We start from the raw sequence: 10211 nt of genomic DNA, 5'->3' as shown, positions 1-10211 counted from the left end.
CCCGTGTTTCCCCGGCAGACTTCTGCCTTCCCAAGAGGGTTTTAATCACCTCAAATTTCTCTGTATACTCCTAAACGGATGCTATATGTGTATTTGCCTCCGAGACCTCCTTCGGGAAGGATGGGGCTTCCGCAGCGTCCCGGCTCCAAGCGGACCGGGTACGTTTTCCCAGTGTTATCCAATCTCACCCAGTGAGGTAGTGCTTTGACAACGGTGAGTGGAGCTACTTATTCTGAGCCCCGGCCTACACCTAATAGGGGCGCAGGCGGCTCGCACAGGGCACTGGAAGGGGCAGCACCCATGGCGCTTTGATAGGGATCCCATATTCGTCGATCACCGACGTGGCGTCAAGAGTGACTGACTGAAAGGGAAGGTCTCGGTTATGTATGGTAACCCTCGTTCCCTGAAGGAGGGAACGGAGACGCCACGTCCCGTCGCCATGGTTGCTGTACCGCCGCTGAGCTGCCGGGTCCCCTTCAGGGAACGAGGGTTACCATACGTAACCGAGACGTTTTTGATATCATCTTTTAATTTCTGACTAGTAATTATTGCAATATTATCTAGTATCTATTTCAATATTACTAGTAAGTATTCATTAGACTAGTACTTATTTTTTAGATACTGGTACTTATTCATTAGATACTAGTTCTTATTTAATAGATACTAGTGAATAATAGTTATTCATTAGGTACCCGTTCTTATTCTTTAGACACTAGTACCTTTTTTAATCACTACTAGTAACTATTCTTATCTTACTAGTCAGATCTGCTTTTTTACTCGTCTTATGTTATGACTAGTCCAAATGGCTACAGTAGAGTTCAACAAAAAAAAATACTAGTAAAATAAAAAATCATACTAGTAACATTTAGAATAAGTACTAGTATCTAATAAATGTGTACTAGTATCTTTTAAATAAGTACTAGTATCTATTTAATAGGTACTAGTATCTAATGAATGAGAACTAGTTTTTAATAAATAAGCACTAGTATCTAGTGAATAAGTACTAGTATCTAATAAATAAGTACCAGTATCTAAACATAAGTACTAGTATCTAATAATAAGTACTAGTATCTAATGAATAAGTACTAGTGTCTATTTAATAGGTACTAGTATCTAATGAATGAGTACAAGTATCTAAAAAATACATACTAGTACCCAATGAATAACTACTAGTACATAAAAATTAAGTACTAGTCACTAGTGGAATACATACTAGTCAAAACTCAGTAGTTGATATCTCAATGACGGATCCCCATAGAATTCAATAGCAAAAATTTTGAATTTGTGACTAGTAACAATATAAAAGTTACTAGTCACTATTGAATTAAGTACTAGTATCTAATGAATAAGTACTAGTGTCTAATAAATAAATACTAGTATCTAATAAATAAGTACTAGTATTTAATAAATAAGTACTAATAAATACTAGTACCTAATAAATACGTACTAGTATCTAATGAATAAGCACTAGTACCTAATAAATAAGCACTAGTACCTAATGAATAAGTACTAGTACTTAATGGAAAATATACTATTGTCTAAAAAATAAGTACTAGTAACTTGAAAAAGATACTAGTACAGCTTATAGATTAAATGTTAAAAAGGCTTTCCATACATTTTATTAGTCATTCGGGTCAAGTCCTTCCTTAATCACGTGACAGACCCATACGCTATTTCTGAAATTTCTGTCACTGTGTTTTTGTTACTGTTTCTTCAGGATCTGTGGTGTGTTATTATTTAATAAATAAATAAAGCCATGTTATAACTAAAATATTGATTAATTTCTCTTTTTGACTGTCTATCAGTAAAAAAATAATAATAATAAAACTAGGCTATATAATAATATAATAATCCAAGCCTACAATACAAAGTATGTATAGCCTAGTTTGTAAGATATATCTTACCAAAGTTGTTTATGTTCCTAAGTGTGTTCCCCGAAGTGTCCCTTAGGAAGCTTCTTAACACGCTGCCTCTTACGTCTGACGTTACAAGAGCGCTGTCCCGAGTGAGGGTGCTGAATTAGTTGGCATCGATTACTCAGGAATCGATTTTCCACTTCACGCGAAGGTGCATTCCAGCGTTAAGAAAGACAACACGTTCTATGTAAATGAAACATTCCTCAAATTATTCCGGTAACATTTATTTTAACATAGTTTACGTTTTCAGTAGAATATACACTATAAATTAAATTATGAAATGGTCAGTAATATGTTCACACGATATGTTGTGAATCCCTCGCTAATCATCCACCCTCCATATCCCGTTTGTGCGACTTGTGCCTTTCTTGATATAGGTTTAACGACTCATAAAAATTATATAATACACTTGTATATTAATGGTAAGGTACTTTACAATCAGAATTGATTGGCAAGCAGCTGTAGTTACTTATGTTTAATGCGGTATTGATTGCAATTGGTTTATGTTTTCAATAAAAAGCAACCTATCTACAATGAACAGAGAGAGAGAGAGTTAGATACAAAATATGCTGGGGAAGCAACGTAAAAAAGGGCACCAAGCCTCTCGTCAGAGGAACTTGAAGTTTTGCTGGACCCAGGCCCGGCGCCACAAAGGGGCAAAAGGGGGCAATGCCCCCTCAGATTTGACTTGTGCCCCCTCTGTTTCATTTTTGTATTCATGGTTAAAAATAAAATGTTCAACCTTTTGAGTTAAATAATAATTGAACCTTATCCCCATGGGATTTAGAATGTTCAGTGTTGTGACTCGTGACATTACTGCCAGATTCAAACGTCTTTCGCGTTGGTTGGGGCTGAGCCAGATACTGACGAGCTCAGCGCTGTCATATATCGCAACTGCAGTGTTTTAAACCTCATAATGTTTATTTTAGATTTCAGACATTTAAATACACATAAGCACTGGTAAAACAACAGCCTACATTTGGAGTTTGTAAAATACACACTGATGTCTGTGGAAGCAAGTGCTAGTGTCGCGTTGGTTGGCGCTGAGCCAGAGACGGACGAGCTCAGCGCTGTCATATCACAACTATGCAGTGTTTTCAACCTCATAATGTTTATTTTAGATTTCAGACATTTAAATAGGCTACACATAACCACTGGTAAAACAATAGTCTACATTTGGAGTCTGTGGAAGCAGCAATAACAATCTATTCAAATATAATTTGCTGACGTGTGTTTTTCATATCAGACAAACACAGTGGAAGTAGGCTAACTATAAAGTTTACTCTATTGTTATAAAGGTTTTTCAACGACCAAACACACTCACTTAAACATATTTGAGAATCGGAATATCAGATAGTTGATGACATGGTAAGTAAGTTTGTGAATATTTCGAATAAAAAAACGAAAAACGAAATGAAGGATAGCCTACATCTGTTATACAGTGTTATTATTGTGGCTGCGGTGTTTCACGTGACAAATATGATGCGTTGCCATGGAAACATTAAGGGGGAACGTTCTAAAATAACTGTCGCCTTGAAAAATCTTACTCTCGGGAGTCAGTTAGAATATTTTAAACTTAAGTGTTTTAGGGAACGCTGTATTTAAAAATCTGTCGTTGCAAAGCGAGATCTCAGTGTGTATTAATCATTGATGGTGTAATAAAGTTAAGCCCCCTTAACAATTTCACATGCCCCCTCAGTCATTTCATCCTGCAGCCGGGCCTGGCTGAACCTTGCCACCAGGTCAGAGATCACACATATATATATATATATAGTAGCCTATGCCTGATCAATCACTGATGAATTGGCGATAGGGATGAGTGTGCCATACACCAGGGTGTAATCCCCGGTGTGGCGCAGAAGGGCGTTGGTGACTGTGTGGACGCACCTCTACACCGAGGTCTTGATCAGGCCGTAGCCCTCTCCCATGACCTCGATGAATCTCTTTGTAGCAAAAAAAAAAAAAAAAAACGTAGCGCTGCAAGCAGCTGGACTTCAGGGCCTAAATCAAAATTCCGCCGCGTTAGTCTGGCAAGCGCAGGTCTGAGAAGGTCCAGCAGCTGTCTTGGGAGGCGAATTTTTTTATATATAGCCGTCAGGCAAAATGTCAAAAGGGCTTAAGTTTTGCCGAATCTGAAAACCTGAAAACTGTCTGAAAACCTGTGCTGACCAGCTGGCCCCCATCTTTTCACAGATCTTCAACAGATCTCTGGAGTTGTGTGAAGTGCCTTCCTGCTTCAAACGCTCAACCATAATCCCCATTCCAAAGAAACCCAAGATAACAGGACTTAACGACTACAGACCTGTGGCTCTAACGTCTGTCGTCATGAAGTCGTTTGAAAAACTGGTTCTGGCTTATCTGAAGGACATCACTGGACACTTACTAGACCCCCTGCAGTTTGCATACCGAGCAAACAGGTCCGTGGATGATGCAATCAACATGGCATTGCACTTCATCCTGCAACATCTGGACAAAACAGGGACTTATGTGAGGATCCTGTTTGTGGACTTTAGTTCGGCTTTCAACACCATCATCCCAACAACCCTCCAGACCAAACTGACCCAGCTCTCTGTTCCTAGCTCTATCTGTCAGTGGATCACCAGCTTTCTGACAGATAGGCAACAGTTAGTGAGACTGGGGAAATTCATGTCAAACAGCTGCTCCACCAACACTGGTGCCCCTCAGGGATGTGTTCTCTCCCCTCTGCTCTTCTCCCTGTACACCAACGACTGCACCTCTAAAGACCCCTCTGTCAAGCTCCTGAAGTTTGCAGACGACACTACAGTCATCGGCCTCATCCAGGACGGTGACGAGTCTGCTTACAGACAGGAGGTTGAGCAGCTGGCTGTCTGGTGCAGTCTTAACAACCTGGAGCTGAACACGCTCAAAACAGTGGAGATGACTGTGGACTTTAGGAGAAACCCCCCTGCACTTTCCCCACTCACCATCATGAACAGCACTGTGACTGCAGTGGAGTCATTCAGATTCCTGGGAACCACCATCTCTCAGGACCTGAAGTGGGACAATCACATTGGCTCCATTGTGAAAAAAGCCCAACAAAGGTTGTACTTCCTTCGCCAGCTGAGGAAGTTTAACCTGCCACAGGAGCTGCTGAAACAGTTCTACTCAGCCGTCATTGAGTCAGTCCTGTGTACTTCAATTACTGTCTGGTTTGGTTCAGCTACAAAATCAGATATCAGAAGACTACAGAGAACTGTTCGGACTGCTGAAAGGATTATTGGTGCTCCCCTGCCCACCCTCCAAGAACTGTACACATCCAGAGTGAGGAAAAGGACTCAGAAAATCACTCTGGATCCCTCACATCCAAGTCACCCCATCTTTGAACTTTTGCCATCTGGCCGGCGCCTCAGAGCCGCAAATACAAGAACAGCAAGGCACAAGAATAGTTTCTTCCCCCAGACAATCTACCTCATGAACAGTTAAATGTTTCCCACTTAAACTTATGCAAAAATGTGCAATATCCTTATATTTATTTGTTACCCCTCCATCCTAGAACATTCCTGCATCTCACTTAATCCTATTCCATTATCATTTATAGCAGAATTGTTTATACACTTATTTATTTGCCAATTTGTAAATCTCCTGTAAATTTTTATTTTATTATTTTTTTATTTTTTTATTTATTTTTTTTTTTTGTCTGTGTGTTGTTGTCTCTGTTTACTGGAAGCTTATGTCACTAAAACAAATTCCTTGTATGCGCAAGCATACTTGGCAATAAAGCTCTTTCTGATTCTGATTCTGATTCTGATTCTGAATAAAAAATTGACATGGACTAAACGGCTCCGTCTTTGATTCAATACAAGGACACGTTGGATCGCTGCCATAGTTGGTCACTTACTGGACACCACCACGCTTACCCATTTATAGATCTTAGCCATTTAGAGCCAAATTGTTTGCCAGATTTTAATTATCAAAAGTGATTGCCAATTTAAATGCTTTAATTACATTACGAAACAGCCTAGGCTAATTACCACCATATTAGTTCTGTTACCACATAAAGTCAACTTCATAAATAGGCCTGTATCCATTGCGAACATAATTTATTATGAGTCTTAAAATTTCCATAACACAAAATCCTTGTTGAGCCATAACATTGTCAACATACTATAGTTTGACTTGTACTGCGCTGCGCTGATTTCTAAAGACCGCTGTACAGTGATGACGACTAGCGTCTTGAGCTCAAACAACGCTAAGAGAGAGCTTACGAATGGTCCAGACCAACCTTACGAAAGTGTGACTTACAGAAGATATGCTTAGCGTACGAACGTGTCGGGAATCGTGCCATAAGGTTAAGAGAGAGGTTAAGGAATAGATTAAGAACTACTTAGCGATAAGAACGTTTTGGGGAACCGGGCCCAGTTCTCTTTCCGGCTCAGATTGCATTGCCTGACACAGGTGAATTACTACTAGCAGAACAGAACCTATAGAATACTGCGCATGCGCGACTGAACGAATCATCCCCCGAGACGACTCGTTCTTCCCGAGTCACATTAAAGATTCGTTCAAAATTAACGAATCTTTCAAGAGCGACACATCACTAGAGAGGTAATAACAGCGCTGTTTACAGAAGTTGCAGCAGAAGAGAGTTTAGAGACGCACAGAGGTACGTTAGCCTAATTCACACAAACGCTCTCTCTCTCTCTCTCTCTCTCTCTCTCTCTCTCTTTCTAATAACTCAAGTAATAACTGCATTAGAATGCTATCAACAGCTCAAGCCTCTGTTATCGGCTTTAAAACGACGTTTTGGTACCAACAAAAGACGGATGAGATGCGTTAGAAATAGTCCTACTCACAATCAGTGTTTGGAATAACGTTTAAAAGAACGGCGTTAGGTAACGACGTTATTTTTTCAGTAACGGGGTAATCTAACTAATTACTTTTCCCGTCGTTACAACGCCGTTAACGTTACTGAACGTTATATGCGGTGCGTTACTATGCATTGATTTAATATGAAATCCAAACGCACCCCTGGCTCACACAGCGAGTGAGCAGGTGGGTTAATAACGAGATAAGCGATTATGATTGGCTAAGGCAGAGTCATGTGTTTCATGGTAGCCAATCAGAGCCAGTGTTTGTACACACACGTGCCAGCGTTTTTACACACACGCGCCAGCGGCGCCAAAAACACACACAGTCACACACACGCAAGACGCAACAGCTACACAGAGATTCGCAGCAGCAGGAGAAATGGCGAGTCAGGAGCATTCTGATGAAAAGTTGGCATTTTCAAGGTGGAGATATAAGCACTACTTCAAATTCATTGTAGTCAAAGGCAAGAACGTGCATGTAATGTGTACATGTAATGTGTGACACACGCATCTACAAAGCTTGTGGCCAAAAACACTTTTCTTACAAAGAGTGCAGGATGTCAATGTCACCTTTATTTATATAGCGCTTTAAACAAAATACATTGCGTCAAAGCAACTGAACAACATTCATTAGGAAAACAGTGTCAATAATGCAAAAATGATAGTTAAAGGCAGTTCATCATTGGATTCAGTTATGTCATCTCTGTTTAGTTAAATAGTGTCTGTGCATTTATTTGCAATCAAGTCAACGATATCGCTGTAGATGAAGTGTCCCCAACTAAGCAAGCCAGAGGCGACAGCGGCAAGGAACCGAAACTCCATCGGTGACAGAATGGAGAAAAAAACCTTGGGAGAAACCAGGCTCAGTTGGGGGGCCAGTTCTCCTCTGACCAGACGAAACCAGTAGTTCAATTCCAGGCTGCAGCAAAATCAGATTGTGCAGAAGAATCATCTGTTTCCTGTGGTCTTGTCCTGGTGCTCCTCTGAGACAAGGTCTTTACAGGGGATCTGTATCTGGGGCTCTAGTTGTCCTGGTCTCCGCTGTCTTTCAGGGATGTAGAGGTCCTTTCTAGGTGCTGATCCAGCATCTGGTCTGGATACGTACTGGATCCGGGTGACTGCAGTGACCCTCTGATCTGGACACAGACTGGATCTGGTGGCCACGGTGACCTCGGAACAAGAGAGAAACAGACAAATATTAGCGTAGATGCCATTCTTCTAATGATGTAGCAAGTACATAGGTTGTTATGGGAAGTGTTTCCGGTTCCGGTTTACCTAATTAATGCAGCCTAAAAATCCTTTAACGGATTTGGATAATAAAAGCATATTAGTATGTTATGTGTATGCCAGGTTAAAGAGATGGGTCTTTAATCTAGATTTAAACTGCAAGAGTGTGTCTGCCTCCCGAACAATGTTAGGTAGGTTATTCCAGAGTTTGGGCGCCAAATAGGAAAAGGATCTGCCGCCTGCAGTTGATTTTGATATTCTAGGTATTATCAAATTGCCTGAGTTTTGAGAACGTAGCGGACGTAGAGGATTATAATGTAAAAGGAGCTCATTCAAATACTGAGGTGCTAAACCATTCAGGGCTTTATAAGTAATAAGCAATATTTTAAATCTATGCGATGCTTGATAGGGAGCCAGTGCAGTGTTGACAGGACCGGGCTAATATGGTCATACTTCCTGGTTCTAGTAAGAACTCTTGCTGCTGCATTTTGGACTAGCTGTAGTTTGTTTACTAATCGTGCAGAACAACCACCCAATAAAGCATTACAATAATCTAACCTTGAGGTCATAAATGCATGGATTAACATTTCTGCGTTTGACATTGAGAGCATAGGCCGTAATTTAGATATATTTTTGAGATGGAAAAATGCAGTTTTACAAATGCTAGAAACGTGGCTTTCTAAGGAAAGATTGCGATCAAGTAGCACACCTAGGTTCCTAACTGATGACGAAGAATTGACAGAGCAACCATCAAGTCTTAGACAGTGTTCTAGGTTATTACAAGCAGAGTTTTTAGGTCCTATAATTAACACCTCTGTTTTTTCAGAATTTAGCAGTAAGAAATTACTCGTCATCCAGTTTTTTATATCGACTATGCAATCCATTAGTTTTTCAAATTGGTGTGTTTCACCGGGCTGCGAAGAAATATATAGCTGAGTATCATCAGCATAACAGTGAAAGCTAACACCATGTTTCCTGATGATATCTCCCAAGGGTAACATATAAAGCGTGAAGAGTAGCGGCCCTAGTACTGAGCCTTGAGGTACTCTATACTGCACTTGTGATCGATAGGATACATCTTCATTCACTGCTACGAACTGATGGCGGTCATATAAGTACGATTTAAACCATGCTAATGCACTTCCACTGATGCCAACAAAGTATTCAAGTCTATGCAAAAGAATGTTGTGGTCAATTGTGTCAAACGCAGCACTAAGATCCAATAAAACTAATAGAGAGATACACCCACGATCAGATGATAAGAGCAGATCATTTGTAACTCTAAGAAGAGCAGTCTCAGTACTATGATACGGTCTAAATCCTGACTGGAAATCCTCACATATACCATTTTTCTCTAAGAAGGAATATAATTGTGTGGATACCACCTTTTCTAGTATCTTGGACAGAAAAGGGAGATTCGAGATTGGTCTATAATTAACTAGTTCTTTGGGGTCAAGTTGTGGTTTTTTGATGAGAGGCTTAATAACAGCCAGTTTGAAGGTTTTGGGGACATGTCCTAATGACAATGAGGAATTAATAATAGTCAGAAGAGGATCTATGACTTCTGGAAGCACCTCTTTCAGGAGCTTAGATGGTATAGGGTCTAACATACATGTTGTTGGTTTAGATGATTTAACAAGTTTATACAATTCTTCCTCTCCTATGGTAGAGAATGAGTGGAACTGTTCCTCAGGGGGTCTATAGTGCACTGTCTGATGTGATACTGTAGCTGACGGCTGAATGGTTGCAATTTTATCTCTAATAGTACCGATTTTAGAAGTAAAGTAGTTCATAAACTCATTACTGCTGTGGTGTTGGGAAATGTCAACACTTGTTGAGGCTTTATTTTTCGTTAATTTAGCCACTGTATTGAATAAATACCTGGGGTTATGTTTGTTTTCTTCTAAAAGAGAAGAAAAGTAATCGGATCTAGCAGTTTTTAATGCTTTTCTGTAGGATATGTTACTTTCCCGCCAAGCAATACGAAATACCTCTAGTTTTGTTTTCCTCCAGCTGCGCTCCATTTTTCGGGCTGCTCTCTTTAGGGTGCGAGTATGCTCATTATACCATGGTGTCAAACTGTTTTCCTTAACCTTCCTTAAGCGTAAAGGAGCAACTTTATTTAAAGTGCTAGAAAAGAGAGAGACCATAGTTTCTGTTACATCATCAAGTTGTTCTGAGGTTTTGGATATGCTAAGGAATTTGGATACATCAGGAAGATTACTTAAAAAGCAGTCTT

This window comes from Carassius carassius, chromosome 2 (assembly GCF_963082965.1).
Source record: "Carassius carassius chromosome 2, fCarCar2.1, whole genome shotgun sequence".
NCBI classification, from domain to species: domain Eukaryota; kingdom Metazoa; phylum Chordata; class Actinopteri; order Cypriniformes; family Cyprinidae; genus Carassius; species Carassius carassius.
This window is presented reverse-complemented; position numbering follows the sequence as displayed.